The sequence below is a fragment of the Bemisia tabaci genome, chromosome 6 (assembly GCF_918797505.1).
Source record: "Bemisia tabaci chromosome 6, PGI_BMITA_v3".
NCBI classification, from domain to species: Eukaryota; Metazoa; Arthropoda; class Insecta; order Hemiptera; family Aleyrodidae; genus Bemisia; species Bemisia tabaci.
This window is the reverse complement of record NC_092798.1, coordinates 33,028,988-33,043,871: the sequence shown is the minus strand read 5'-3', so window position 1 is coordinate 33,043,871 and position 14,884 is coordinate 33,028,988. Positions and strand designations below refer to the sequence as shown.

Genomic DNA, 14,884 nt, shown 5'->3' with positions numbered 1-14,884 from the left:
GGAAATTCCCGCACCGGAATGTATCGACGAATCGCGCGCCGCGAACAATGGCCGCGCCGGAACGCCGACATATTTCCGAGGCATATCAAAAGCCCTCGCAACTTTATTCCCGACTAATTACACTAAAAGCCCCGATAGGCAGCCCCCGACTGTTTTTTCCCTCCGCGGGCCGCGCCCAACAGTCAACCGGGGTCACGCGGGGCGCGGAGAGGGGGCGCAAAGCGGTTGTCTCCACCAACAAATACCTACCAGCCGCTCTCCGCGGTTTCAGTGGGGTAGGTCGCGGGCTGCGGTGAGCGCGGGGCGCTCGCGGATCGCTTGACGAACCGTTTTGTCAATGGCACTGCCGAGCCATTGAAACTATTATGAAAAACTATGCGATAATACTGGAAATTGCAGGATCAGTTATTGTGTAGGCAGATCAGCCCGTGGTAGCAAGTGGAGTAGTTGAATGCACTCCTGTCTTCCACGCCTCTCACGCGCCGCTGTCTCGAAGTCGTGAGACGGCTTCTCTTCGTTTTCGCTACGAGGGGTTTTAGGTGTTGAATAGGCCCACGAAGTTCCCGGAACCAATAACGAATTCTCACCTCGAGCGCGTGTTGTTCCGACGAAAATAATTGGAAGTAGCTGTGGAGTTAATTATCCAGTGCTCACTCAGTAATCGCTGAGTGCATGCATGTCCTCCTTATTTCTCATTTATGGTGTGACAATAGTCCAGTCATTCTAGCCAAAAAAGGGGCCTAACCTCAGACAAATTAGCACAAACTTCTCTTGTGTTTTAAAGCGCTCCAAAACATGTCTAGAGCCCCCCAAAAAAAGTTTACCATTAGCCCCCTCGGGAACACAGTCAAAATTGCTTATAACAAAATGGCGGCCGTCTGAAATAACGCATAAATTGATTGTTGACTTCGTCATCGTTTTCCCGATTTTGCGTGATTCTGGTGCATCCAGTGAAAAAAACCATTCTTGTCGTTTTTTTTAGAGTATAAAATTCTGCTCACGAATATATGTTAGTTTTTTTAATTTTGACTTGTTGGTGCCGAGCTACGAGGTCAGACACCGAAAAAAAAGGCTAGAATTTTCTTGAAATTTCAGGTTTGGTTTGTAACTTTTAAGATACAGCAATGGAGGAATTTTTTCTCTCAAAACTGTTGGTACATTGGAAAGAGCGTGAAATTTTCTTTTGAAAACACATATTACATCAAAATTTAACTGAAGGTAAAAAGACCTTTATAGGGCCTTTATGTAATGGTGTCAAATTTGACATTTTTTACTTTTTGTAAATTTTGGCTGGAATTTCGATCAGTGTGAACTTTTTTCACGAGTATTCGACTATTTTTGAAATAAATTTTGTTATTAATTTGATAGCCATGGTACATAGTAAAGGGAGAAGCACCTTAGAGAGGTGGTCAACCCGGGGGGGGGGGGGGGGGGGACGGCGGCTTATCTGATCCGTTCACTGTTTAGACTATCGCAGCTAAAGATTCTAAGAAAAAAAACTGTAAAACACCTATTTGTCGGCAGATTTTCATGAAATTTGGTGTACCCCGGTATATCGACCTAGGAAATTCGAATTTGACGTTACTTTCAGTCTGAATCAAAATTCAAGATGGCGGAAAACAAGATGGCGGCAGTAATTGTTAGATACCTGTTTATCGACTGATTTGCATGAAACTTAGTAAAACCCTGTATTTTGACCTAGAGAATTTGAATTCGATGTCGGTTCTAACCAGAATTGAAATCAAAGATGGCGGGAAGAAGGTGGTGGCCATAATTTTTAAAAATTAAAGATGGCGCCCATAATTTGGAAACTACTTTTTTATCGGCGGATTTTCATGAAACTCAGTATAACCCTGGTATTTTGACCTGTACATTTTGAATTTGATATTAATTGTAGTCAAAATCAAAATACAAGATGTCGGCAAGAAGATGGCGGCCCTTATTCGTAACATACCTGTTTATCGACTTATTTTCAAGACACTTAGTATTGCGGTTTTTGCGTTTGGCCCAGATATTCCAGACCAAATTTTCATCAAAAACCAAAGTCTGTCATCGGTGTCAAACTCGCTCCTAATGTAAACAAACGAACGGAGACATAGTCCGGACATAAACAAAGCGGACCCAGAGCGGACTTCCTCGAGATGTTCCAGACTCAATTTCTCAGCGTTAGCGTTTCTTCACCTCGACAAAAGAACTTTCGTCCGCGTCTAACATTTATCCCTTTCGTAAAATCAAATATCAGTTACCCGTTGATCTGTTCATGGTGATTTCAAGTGAAATTGCGGCGAGATACTCCAGACTCCTAATGTAAACAAAGCGGCCTGTACCTGGTCGAGATGTTCCGGACTCATTTCTTCATTTACGTTTCTTCATCTCGACCAAAGAAGTTTCTCGCGCATTCAAAGTAACATTTTCCGGTTCCATTGTTAGAGAAGAAACAAGTCATTTTGTTGTAAGTTAGGATAATATTTGTGTTGATTAAGTGGCTTGAGCATTGGACTACCTGGCTGCGCCTTGCATAGCTGCCTCTATATCAAGATGATTGGGGAGAAAAGCTTACTGGTTGATGTGCGAATCTGAATCCTAAATCCCTAGGAACGGTAGTTGTGAAATCCAGACGGATGTACAATGCTAGGTACCTTGCTCCTCACTCACTTTCTTATGGATGTTCGCTGGTCTCTCCAAGGTTCTGGTTTTGCGATGCGTTGAAGCCAATGCTTTAAGTTTAGCTATAACAACCAGGCTTCGGAGATACTAATTAACAATCCTAGCAGTCACCAAATTCTCCAGCAAACCCGCATAGTTGTCTATTAACAGCTGAAGAAGCAATGGAAACCGTATTTACCTATGACAACAAGATTTTTCCGTTGGAACTCTGATAGTAAGTATGAGGGGGAACTATCACCTTTAAGGCACGTTTCTCTATGAATTTTCTTGTTTTTTGGCATCAAACTAAGTAGAACTCGAGGAAAATGAGGCAAGACTTTACAAGTTACCATGTAATGTTCATCTGCTGAAAAAATAGAATAAAGTCTAAAATTCCTAATGAACATCACCAAGATGGTTCTGCCACCAGCAGTTCATTTTTTAAGGCACGGATCAAATACTGTGGTTATCTATTATTCTCACGGTGCCCATCAAATTATAGGTAAGAAACCTAGTCCTGTAATAATAATGGCATGGAATGACGGGCTCTAATTGGTGACTTGACCATCCCCAATAAGTTATCGAAAGAATTTACTTCTTAAAAGATCCTTTGCGAATAAAGCCAAGTAAATATGCGGATAAAAGTCCCGTGTGATATGTGAAGTGTACTTATTCAAAGTAATTTCAAAGGGAAGGGATGAAATGTTCAAAAGGTAACGTCCAAATTTGCAAAGTTGTAGAGGCGCTAGGCACAAATTGGACAAGGTGCCGCTAAGTAATTATTAAATGAATTTTTTATTGTTATTAATTACGGAAAAGAGGAAAAGAGAATCAGGCCGAATGCCAAAATCCAAAATTCGAAAAGTGTAGGGGCCGAACCTTCTTTGAGATTACGGGCGGCGAGCGGCAACCTGATTGGCTACGAAGATTGCCGAGCATGGCCGAAGGCCTACTCGCCGCTTGGTAGGTGTTGACGGCGGTTTGACAAACAGCAGTTTTTGGTGAAATGTGGTCCGGAATATCTGGGCCAATCTGTTCACTCTTAGTATTACCGGTATTTTTACCAAAGTTTGTCGGTTTCGGTTTGATGACATAAAAAGTTAATAAGAAAGGGTAAAAAAGTAATTGAGAGGCTTGAAGGAAAAAGGCGCATAAGAGCAGTTTTCGAAAAAATCGGCATATTAGTGACTTCAACTAAATCTAGGTTTGAAATAAATTCTGTAAAAAATTAACTGATAAAATCCAATTTTTAAGCATCAACACGTGAGTTGGAACTTTCTCTCCACCATGAGGCTTCATATAATTTATATGTAGAAAACTTTTAACACGTTTTAATTTGTCGAAATTTCGTAATGCTCTCATAAGCTGAGGATGACACGTACTATTTTACCTCATCGTAGAAATACCTACTCTCCAAGATGAAACAAAATTATAAGGGCAATTCCAGAGAAAACGGCCTTTTAAACTTTCATACCCAAGTTGTTTGAAAATTTACTTCCTCACAATATGTCATTACTTTTAGTTCTTAGTTGAGATTCAAAGCCAACGAGTTTTCGAAAACCCTTACCTATTCATTTTACTAAGCATCAGAATAGATTCATTGTTTCCCTGTTGCAATGATAGATTGATTGATCATCCGGTGGAGGAAAGAGAGGGGAATTTTTCATTCTTACATCATTTAAGCAATTTCAGAAAGGAATATTTGAATTACTAACTATCTTTATTTTCCGCTTCCTTTTTGTTAACATGTTTCATTGATTTACAATTGGCTTTAGCAACAGGTTTCCTGATCTCGGTGAACCAGATCTCACATCTTATTTAGTAAGCAACACAGCAGGCCCGCATACTTATTGAATATATTGAAAGGTTCATTCTGGACTTATTATAACACAATACAGATTTTAGAAAAATGTAGAAGTAGATTCAATACTTTGACTTTACTCATCCGTTGAAGATTGAGTTCGATTCCTTTCTCGTAGCGATCGAAAAGCAGACGACAGGAGGTAGGTCGGTAAACTTTCAATTAATGAACTTTTCATTCAAAAGAAAAGCCGGGCATAAAGTCACACGATCCTGTGTTACGTCACCTAAAGCACAGGTGCTACCCGTCTCCCCTGTTGACATCCCCTTCCCGCGTTGACACCTGTACTCGCGTTTTATTCCTTATTTGCGCTTACGCAAGAGTTGACCGCCCAAAGGTTCCAACTTTCAATGTTGTATTGAATTTATTATAATTATTAGTTTTAGTATTGATTCCTCCAACGCAAAAAGACCCGCTCCCCGAGCTGCCTTCATTATACAGCCCAATCCAATGAGGGGATGGTGCTTTGCATAGAAAATCAACTTTCTGTAAATATTGCCATTTTTGACAATTTTAAATAAAGCCGTGTCAAACACAAAAAATATCGAAATTTTTGAAACAAAGTACCTAATCTTATTGTAAATTTTATGTACTTTCACGTGGTTACAGTGGTTTTTTGATCAAACCCCTCTAAAATGCTTAAAAATTAGGAAAATGGAGCTAAAAATGGACTTTTTTCAGAAAAGCGTCAGTTTTGATCCCAGAAGAAATTATCCTACCGGCAAATATAATTACTTAAAAGGATATTGAACACACTTTTCTAGACCAAAATTTAAAGTACTTTTCAGTTACATCATTCATTTTAAACTTTAAAGCTCATTTTAAAGCGATATAATCTCACAAATAACTAAAAAATTAAATTTCATCCATTTTTTTTAAACTTTTTTTAAACCAAAATTCAGTGGTAGGACCCCTCACAAAGTCTTTACGGCAAACTTCAATAGCCCTATGTTATAGGAAATTTTATGAACTTTTCATTTCTTACCTTGTTTTTTTTCTTAAACTCCTTTTAACACGTAAAAAATAAGAAAAATCGCGGGAAAATTTTTTTCGGGCAAATTGCAATTTTTTTCAAAATTGCCTCCGCATTTTCATGAGAGACGCCAAAATACAAATAAAGGTACATCTCTTACACGAAATTTTATCAGCTTTTTGATGATTACCATGGTTTGATGAAAAAAATTGTGTTTGCAGCCATGAAAAACCACAAAAACCTGAGAAAAAGCCTTGTTATTGAATAATTTGTAAATTTTCACAGTCTCAAAAATTGGCTTCTAAGTACACTTAAATACCTTCAAAAATTTATTCATGGACATTTTTTTAACTTTCATGAGCTATTACATGGTACCATAAGATTTACTTCAAACAAAAATTACTAAACTTAAAAATTTTGAGTATTTGTTAAGAAAGTGGTTCGTAACCGAGCAGCCGGGTTTTCCAATAGACAACTTTTACGCCATATCTAACCCTTTTTAAAAAATTCGAACCAGTCATTTCAGGTATGCAATTTGTTGGAAATTTTATGCTCTAAACGATGATTACCATCGTTGAATCGTATCCTCAGTTTCCAGCTGTCAAAATGCCGAAAATCGTTGAAATTCTGAAATTTCTGGAGAAATCAGTTTTTAGCGTAATCCCTCAAATACGCTTTTCAGGTACGTGTCGTAAAATTTAAATGAAAACCAGGGTGTTTTTTGTCTTGAAAATTTTATTACCTTTCTAAAAAGTATATATAAGTTATACTTTTGTCGAAAAATAATTGATCAAAAGCGCTGGAAACGGAAAAAAACAGCTGAATTTGTTGTTGAATATTGACTTCATGCTTTTGAATGATTCGTCTCACAATGAGGTCATAATAGATGAAAAGGTAAAATGGATAGGTATACTTACGTAAAATTTAGCGTACTTTTCAGTGGTGTCATTGTTTTTAATTTTAAATTCATTATTTTTGACCTAAAATTGGTCAAGAACGCGAAAAAATCGTGAATTTTCAGCAGACTTTGCCGGTTGTTGTTTAAAATAGTAAAATTCGGAAAGAAAAAAAATAATAAAAGCCTAAATTTTGTATATGATTCTTAATCAAAATTTTATGATCTTTCAATCTGATCTCTTGCAATTTTTTTGTTTGACGCATTATTCTTGAGTTATAAAGGTAAAACCGTATGTACGTCCTCTTGAAAATCGTCGTAAGCCGCCATTTGAAAAACTGCGATTTGACCACTTTCCCGGTGGAATTTTTTGGTAAACTTTTTTTTCTGTCTTATTGAGTACCTGGAGATCCTATATACCAAAGGAAAAGTTTGTGCTAATTTGTCCGAGGTAAAAAGCTAGAATGACTGGACTACAATATTTTTTTTTGAGTTAAGACTCTCTCTTTACATGCGGTACAAGCATGCGGTACCAGTTTCTGAAATAAAAGAGAAAAATATTTTGACAATATTTTAAAAATATTCTGAAAATATTTTGAAAATATTTGTGTGCTATCTGGGAAAGCAATGTTTCATGAAGTGCAATTTTGTAACCTCAGTTTTTAAAAAACAGTCAGGGGGAAAAAACCACAACCGATTAGTCATTCGTAGCCATATACCTGGGGCAAACATGGAAAACATTGAGCACATTGAAAACATTGAAACATGGAGAAAATTTTCAATTTTCATTATTCCACTTATTTAATAATCTTAAAATTTTAAAATCACGTCGGGGTCACCATTTGATTGAGGCGTCAGGAGCAACAACCTCAGGGTAAACAGAGGGAGCGGGCGTCTCGGCATTCGCAGAATGGGACATTCTGGAAATTTGCAAACAGGACAGTACAGGACAGGACAGGACAATAAAATAAAAATTAAAGTAAGTAAATCTCTAAAATAAAAGTAACAAATCAACAGATCAGCCTAGCTTAATATTTTGACTAAGTCATTTACAGATCTATAATCCTTGTGCCTTGCCTCTATTTTATGTTAAAATACATGATGCTGGATGAAAGAGTACCTTGTCCAGCATTCAGTAGGGTACTTAGCGTTTAGCGCATAAGATCACTTAAAGCTAGAATTAAACTTACTTGGCAAAAAAAATCAAAGTCGTACTTTACATTATCTATGACGACCAAGCAGTGAGTTAACTCATCAACAGATTCAATGACGACAGTTAACGGCTGGAATGATAGATTCCTCGCAGATTTGAAATTCTTCTTTTCCAGTGTTCTACTTTCGTATAAGGTGGAATCAGTAACTCTTAGAATAAATCCTTCTACACATTCCTGTTTGGAATGCTTCCAAGGAATCATCCCTGCTCTTCTTCGATTGACGTTACCAGGTGCGCTTAATAGCAACAGGACAACAAACAATAAAATAGAATAAGAATTAAAGGAATCGGCTTAGCTTAATACTTTGACTAAGTCATTTACAGATTTATAATCTTTGTGCCTTTCCTCTAATTTTATGTTAAATACGTGGTGCTCGATGGAAGAGCACCCTGTCCAGCATTCAGTAGGGTACTTCGCGTCTAGCGCCTAAGAACCCTTGAAGCCAAAATTAAACACTGGACAAATAAAATCAAAATTATACTTTACATTATCTATGACGACCAAGCAGTGAGTTACCTCATCAACGGATCCAATGACGACAGTTAACGGCTGAAATGATAAATCCCTGGCGAATTTTCAGTTCTTCTTTTCCAGTATGCTACTTTCGTACAAGGTGGAATCAGTAACTCTTAGAATAAATCCTTCTACACATTCCTGCTTGGAATGCTTCCAAGGAATCATCCCTGCTCTTCTTCGATTGACGTTACCAGGTGCGCTTAATAGCAACAGGACAACAAACAATAAAATAGAATAAGAATTAAAGGAATCGGCTTAGCTTAATACTTTGACTAAGTCATTTACAGATCTATAATCCCTGTGCCTTGCCTCTAATTTTATGTTAAATACATGCTGCTCGATGAAAGGGCACCTTCTCCAGCATTCAGTAGGGTACATCGCGTCTAGCGCCTAAGAACCTTGAAGCCAAAATTAAACACTGGACAAATAAAATCAAAATTATACTTTACATTATCTATGACGACCAAGCAGTGAGTTACCTCATCAACGGATCCAATGACGACAGTTAACGGCTGGAATGATAGATTCCTCGCAGATTTGAAATTATTCTTTTCCAGTGTTCTCCTTTCGTATAAGGTGGAATCAGCAACTCTTAGAATAAATCCTTCTACACATTCCTGTTTGGAGTGCTTCCAAGGAATCATCCCTGTTCTTCTTCGATTGACGTTACCGGGTGCTTTTTAGTAGCAACAAGAAAACGACCCATCATATAGCGTTCCTCTTTTCTGGTCCTATAATACCTCATCAACGGATCCAATGACGACAGTTAGCGGCTGGAATGATAGATTCCTCGCGCATTTTAAGTTCCTCTTTTTCAGTGTTTTACTTTCGTATAAGGTGGAATCAGTAACTCTTCTTTTCTTTTAAATATTTCATCCAGGTGGCATTTCTAGGAGGCGTTCCCTGAATAATTCTAACCCCCATGTGGGTATACAATGAGCCTCATCGAATATGAAGCACACATTCCTATCGAAATCCCTGATGAATTTTTCTAATGCCCATATAAAATGTAATTTTTCCGCGTTACAAGAAATAAATCGAATTGTTTTTCCTTACTTCTTCTCGCAAGTTTTCAGAATATATTCTTCTACACATTCCTGTTTGGAGTGCTTCCAAAGACTCATCCCTGTTCTTCTTCGATTGACTTTATACCGGTGCACTTAATAGCAACAGGACAGCGAACAATGATACAGCTTTCCTCTTTTCTGGCCCTGTAAAGAGAAAAATATGTGATGAGACTTTGAGCCAATTAAGACTTAGAGGTCCGAAAAAATATTTGTTTGAGAACACTAGGCATTTGATCGATAATGCCCTTGTAATTTTAAGCTGCGACTCAAGAAAGATTTCCTCAATTCTGACAAACCTATACAGATTTTCTAGTAATATCTAGCATTGAGACTCCTCCTCTCCTCCTTATTCGATCCCAAAATTGAGCCCGTAAGCAAACTGTAGCGCAATGTTAAAGACTTCGTGTTATGTTGAAGGTCTTCAAAATGTTGTTCAAAATTTGGATCATTATGAATGCAGCCAGCAATGTAATGTCCTCGTCCGTAATTGTAGCAGAAGTAAATATCTTTTGAACATGAGCCTTTTTCTCCTATAATTAATGATATGTCACTAAACCTCCTTTTAAACACTTATTGCCAGGAGAGTACACCTGGGCTTCTGCAATGCACTTGCTTCAGACCCATGATAGATAGCTCCTTTGACAAGAATAACATCACACTTTAATCATTCGAAATTTCGGTCCACACGTTTTGACCGAATTCCGCAATTCGCAGCCCCCTCTCCCTCTAGGCCGCGATTTTCGCAAATGGATTTTGAATAACCCTTAATGAGAACCACCCGAGAAATAAAGAGCGACGCAGTGGTGGGAAAAGGGGGAGGAGGCGGTAGAGGCTAGCTCAGGCTAATCAAATTAGCCGGTCTGTACGAGTTCCAAAAAGGACGCCATTTAACATAATTTAATAATGTCTTTTCAAATCCAATTATTTTGCGTTATTATACGACGAGGGGTAGCCGGGTTCCCAGTGGTGCACCTCACGAGTCGGCCGAAAGCGACAAAAAGAGAAAAAAGGGCCCACCAACTTGCCTTTGCCCTCAGTGTTGCCGATCGAATTTCAACAATATGAGAATCGTGTTTTTCCGTTAAGTCGTCGTCCGACGAATTTTTCAAGTAAGGATGATTCAAAATATGAGTTGAGCCTCATATTGCGTGGTTTTTTTTTTAAATTTTGGAAGTCAACTTTCAGAAAGACACAGCCAGATCACGCAGTTTTATAGTTGATGTTTATTTATAAGACGAGTGCATGCATTTCGGATACATAATCCACCGTCAGAACACTTCCGATACTACAACAAGTGAAAAATTTCACGAAAACGTGTCAAAATTCATGCTATGACTAATTAAAAAGAAAAGAACAATAAATAATCAACAAATTGGTGATAGGATTGGATATAAACAAACAACAATAAGCAGAAGACGAGGAAGAGAGCGGTTCGGTAGGAAGTAGAGACGAGTGAGAAAAGTATTACTTACATTTATACAAGCACTGCTTTCCACTATATCTAAAGCACGCTCGGAAAATCGGGCAACCCATTGGCCGGCTCTTTCTGCGGATCTGTGTACAAGGTATATAATTCTGAAAAATTAAGAAGACAACTTTACTTAAATTAGGGTACAACAGGTGAAAATTGAAAATATGATAAGCGCCGTTCCATATAGGTGGAAAAATGGACACAAATCGGCATGAAATCTCAGCTTAGTAGTAAAGTAAATATATCTTTTAAAAAAAAAGAATAAACATATATATGAAAAAAAATTTATAAATGAAAGAAAAAAAGATATATATAGTAAATGGACGGACGGCGTTCCATAGGCGTCCAGCCCTTTTTCAAACTGGAGCTCTCAAACTGCACCAATTCTTCTATTTCTCAGCCATTTCTGCACGGAATTCCTTGAAAATTTCAAGATCTGATCTGTGATGTATCCAGACACATCGGTTTACCTTCAAGGGTCGTCGGGCCGACGATCTTTGAAAGGCAACAGTCAACAGTTCCATCGATGAGCCTCTTGGAGCCCCTAGTTTGAAGGTGGGCTGGACGATCTATACAATTGATACATAGCAAAGCACGCCACGCCACTATAAGACAGAAGGAAGAGAGCGGTTCGGGTGGGAAGTATAGACGAGTGAGAATAGTATTACTTACTGCGATACACGCACTTCTTTCTGCCACATCCACAATTCTTTCTCCCAGATCCAAAAACTCTTTCGGAAAAGTTGGCGATCCACCGGCCAGCTCCGCGTGCGAGGTATATAATTCTGAAAAATCAAGAAGACAACTTTACTTAAATTAGGGTAAAACAGGTGAAAATTGAAAATATGATAAGCGCCGTTCCATATAGGTGGAAAAAAGGACACAAATCGGCATAAAATATCAGCTTAGTAGTAGGGCAATGACGATTTTAGAATAAGAGTTAATAGCCAAATTGTGCGATAAAAATTCGAATTGAATTACAGTGTGGGGTGGGTATTGGACAATGTGGCAACACTGTAAAAATGATTTTACGTTGCCCCTTCATTTTTCGGGTTATGCATATTGAGTGTTACATATTCCCCCTTCAATCTGCGGGTTATGCAATAGTGTTTGTTACCCCTTCAATTTGTTGGTTATGTAATACCGTCGGCATGTTTAGCATGGTTTGTTCAATGAATGCATGGAGTACACTGCACTTGAAGATGAACGTTGAAAATTCGTCGTAACTGCGAATGCAAGGAAGAGCGCCGTTGAGGTATTGACTATAGAGACCTTGACTCACTACCGATGAGAGAAACCAGCACGTTTGCTCTTCTGAGGCGTATCAACAAGCTAATTTTATTTAAAGTTCTGGCCCGGTTTGTCTCATCAATCACCAACACCAGTAGACACCGTTGTTATCAGATTTGACCAATCAAATCCGTTTGTTTTCGATAGGTTTAACTTTTTTTAGAGCCACCTCGCGAGGTCATGCGAAAATCACGCACAAACATCGCGATTCGTTAATCATCGAATCGGAAGTTCCGAACTTCAATAGAATGGCAGCTCGGAGGTTCAGGCACAATAGTAGTACCGAACTTTGGGGGGAAAAAACACATTGAATCTAGAGTTCAGACTCTTGAAAACATTGACAAGAAAAGGACTCTTGATTCAATCAGATTTAAGCTTAAATCAGAAGGAAATCCGCTCAAATTAATATAGGCTTGGTTCTTGATTTAAGCAAAAATCCGATTGAATCAAGAGTATTTTTTCTTGTCAATGTTTTCAAGAGTCTGGACTCCAGATCCAATGTGTTTTTTTTCAGTGAACCTCTCAATGAAATTCGCTTAAACCTGAACTGCCTTTCTTAGTGAAAACGCCGTATGAGTCTTTAGACGTTGCCAGATTTCCCTTAACTAAAGCCAAATTTACCAGGAAAATGTTGATGATTTTTCCCTAAAATTGACCTTCGCACTTTCATCTATATTATTTGAACATTTCAAGGAAGAATCCGTAGAAGTTCCCTCTAAAATGTATGTGTTATCCGGGGAAATTTTGCAACTCTCGAACGTTCATTATCTGTGTTCTTTCTAAGTACGGCAGTGATGGTGATTGCTCGTCTGAGGCTTCTGTTGGTCATCTTTTCCTTCTACACTAGATCATGTACCGATCAGAAGTTCTAGTGGAGTGTAAAAATAGCTCATTCATGTCGAAGCGTTCGATCCGAGATGGTTTACTGCACTTACTCCGACGTACTTTTTTTCTGAACGTTTAAGGGAAGAGCAATTGTAGTTCAGGCGATTCTCGGGAAAGGAAACTAGCCAAGACGGCCTGCCTGAAGGCGCGCTGAGAGCCAGCAATTCGCAATCTTTTTTTAAAGTTAACAAATCGAGTGATATGGAAGGAGCCGGGGAGAAAATGGAATAATTACTTGATCCAAAGCTTATACCCTTTTTTTATTACCGCGCTGAATTAAACTCATTGTCATAAAATTTAAATTGACTTCCCTCCTCCGCCGACTCCCCCCCCCCCCCTCGCGGACCCCTTTCCCTCCTCGGACTCTCAATTTTATTATCATTGCCCCCTCTTCCACCTTAAGGGAGCGCTTCTTCTCCTGTTTAATATTTATTGATTTTTATTCCTCCCGTTTCAAATTGTTTATTTATGCGCCTTGTGATTCGCGCGCCTTAAACTTCATGCTAACTTGACTCGCTGCCGGAAGTAGATTTGATCTACGAAGATGACGCTAGTAATTTTTTTTTGTAGTCCTACAAGGATTTCTTTCTACGTCCTTGAAAACACGAAAAATGAACAGTGCGCTAAAAAATACCCCCCCCCCCACACACACACACCAAGTTTCAGCTACTTACGACAAAATAACGAGGAGTTACATTAATTTGAAAGAAAAAAAAAGGCAACTTTTGATGCTCATAGCTCACTTATGAAGCGTTTTCGGGCATACGTGTATAGGAAAAAATACTTTGAGCCAAAAAATCGACCCTGAAAGTTAAGTACGTTAACTTCCGGACACTCTGAGATTCACACTGTCGCCATCGAGGCAACGACCAGAAAAATAAGAAAATTTACCAGAGAAGGAGAGGTATAATAATATATATATTATTCATTAGGAATAGAGAAGGAGAGGTATATTATACCTTTGTTGTTGCTGTTGCTGCTGCTGCTGTTGCAGCTGTTGTTGTTGCTGTGCTGCTGCAGTTGTTGTTGGAGCAGCTGTTGCTGGAGTAGCTGTTCTTCCCCTAGGATAAAACCATCGTCATTAAAATCATCGTCTCCTGCCATGCTTGAAAACCAAAACAAAAAAAAATCGAAGGACAACGGAGCAACAATTTTGATTCACCTCGTGAATGATGGTGTCGCTGTTTTCAACCGTTCAGACCTTTTTAATTTCGATATTAGAATTCGGACCGAATTTTAATACTGAATCTTTTTATTTCTGATAATTAACGACTGGAATGTGAAATGACTATTCCGTGTCGCGGATGACGCCGAATACGTTGATTTAACCACACAGGTCATTGCACCTTCAACATTTAGCATAGGCATTTCGGTTACAATTGGACCCCTATATTTCTATTTTGATGGGAGCTGGCCTTTTTTGCTATATCACAATCAGCGGTAATACAAAGTAGTATCAAGGCGTTTGCGCGTAAGGTGGGTGACGCTGCAATGCCGGGATAGGGACAGCCTTGGTTCCTTCCCCCTAGGTTTTATTTTCATGTTCAGTAATCAGTGCAAAATGAGTGTTTCATTGATTGATGAAAGCAAGGAATGCTTGGCCTCCGGTCTTTGACCATTGAGCGCGGGGTGCAGTTTGGAACTTTCCATAAGCAGTGTAGGCTAAAATCCAAAGACACTGTAAAAATAGACATTCGGAACAATTAAAGGTGTGAGCTTTTCAATTGAACCCCATTAGACCCTAGTGCAACTAATTTTGACTTCTCCAATACCCGAGAGTTGGCATAATTGGTAACTAGTGGCTATGCGCTAAATACACATAATCAGGAGTTCTAACGCCGAATATTGCGGCTGGAAACGCTGAGATCAATCCGATTTTAACCAATTTTTAAATGCAAATACTTCCGATTGACGCATAAAATCGCATAAGTTCTTTTGCAGGATCTAAGTTACGTGTCCAAAGGATGAGAAAATGTTAACCAACCAGAGGGAGATTCCCCTAGTCATTGAGCAAAGTTTATCTAAAGTTGAAAACTTAAATACTGTTTTACTTCTTATGGAACAGT

The 14,884-nt window shown here is 38.6% G+C and overlaps 1 protein-coding gene and 1 long non-coding RNA gene across 2 annotated transcripts in view; both read left to right on the top strand.

The window, feature by feature from the left end:
* Positions 1-14,884, top strand: part of Dhit (regulator of G protein signaling double hit) — a 190,415-nt gene that overhangs the window by 27,722 nt on the left and 147,809 nt on the right. The gene's annotated exons all lie outside the window — the stretch shown is intronic.
* On the top strand, positions 2,242-3,689 carry LOC140224773 (uncharacterized). The gene is made up of 2 exons (XR_011900024.1): positions 2,242-2,452; positions 2,687-3,689. It is a non-coding gene; the product is annotated as an uncharacterized lncRNA (long non-coding RNA).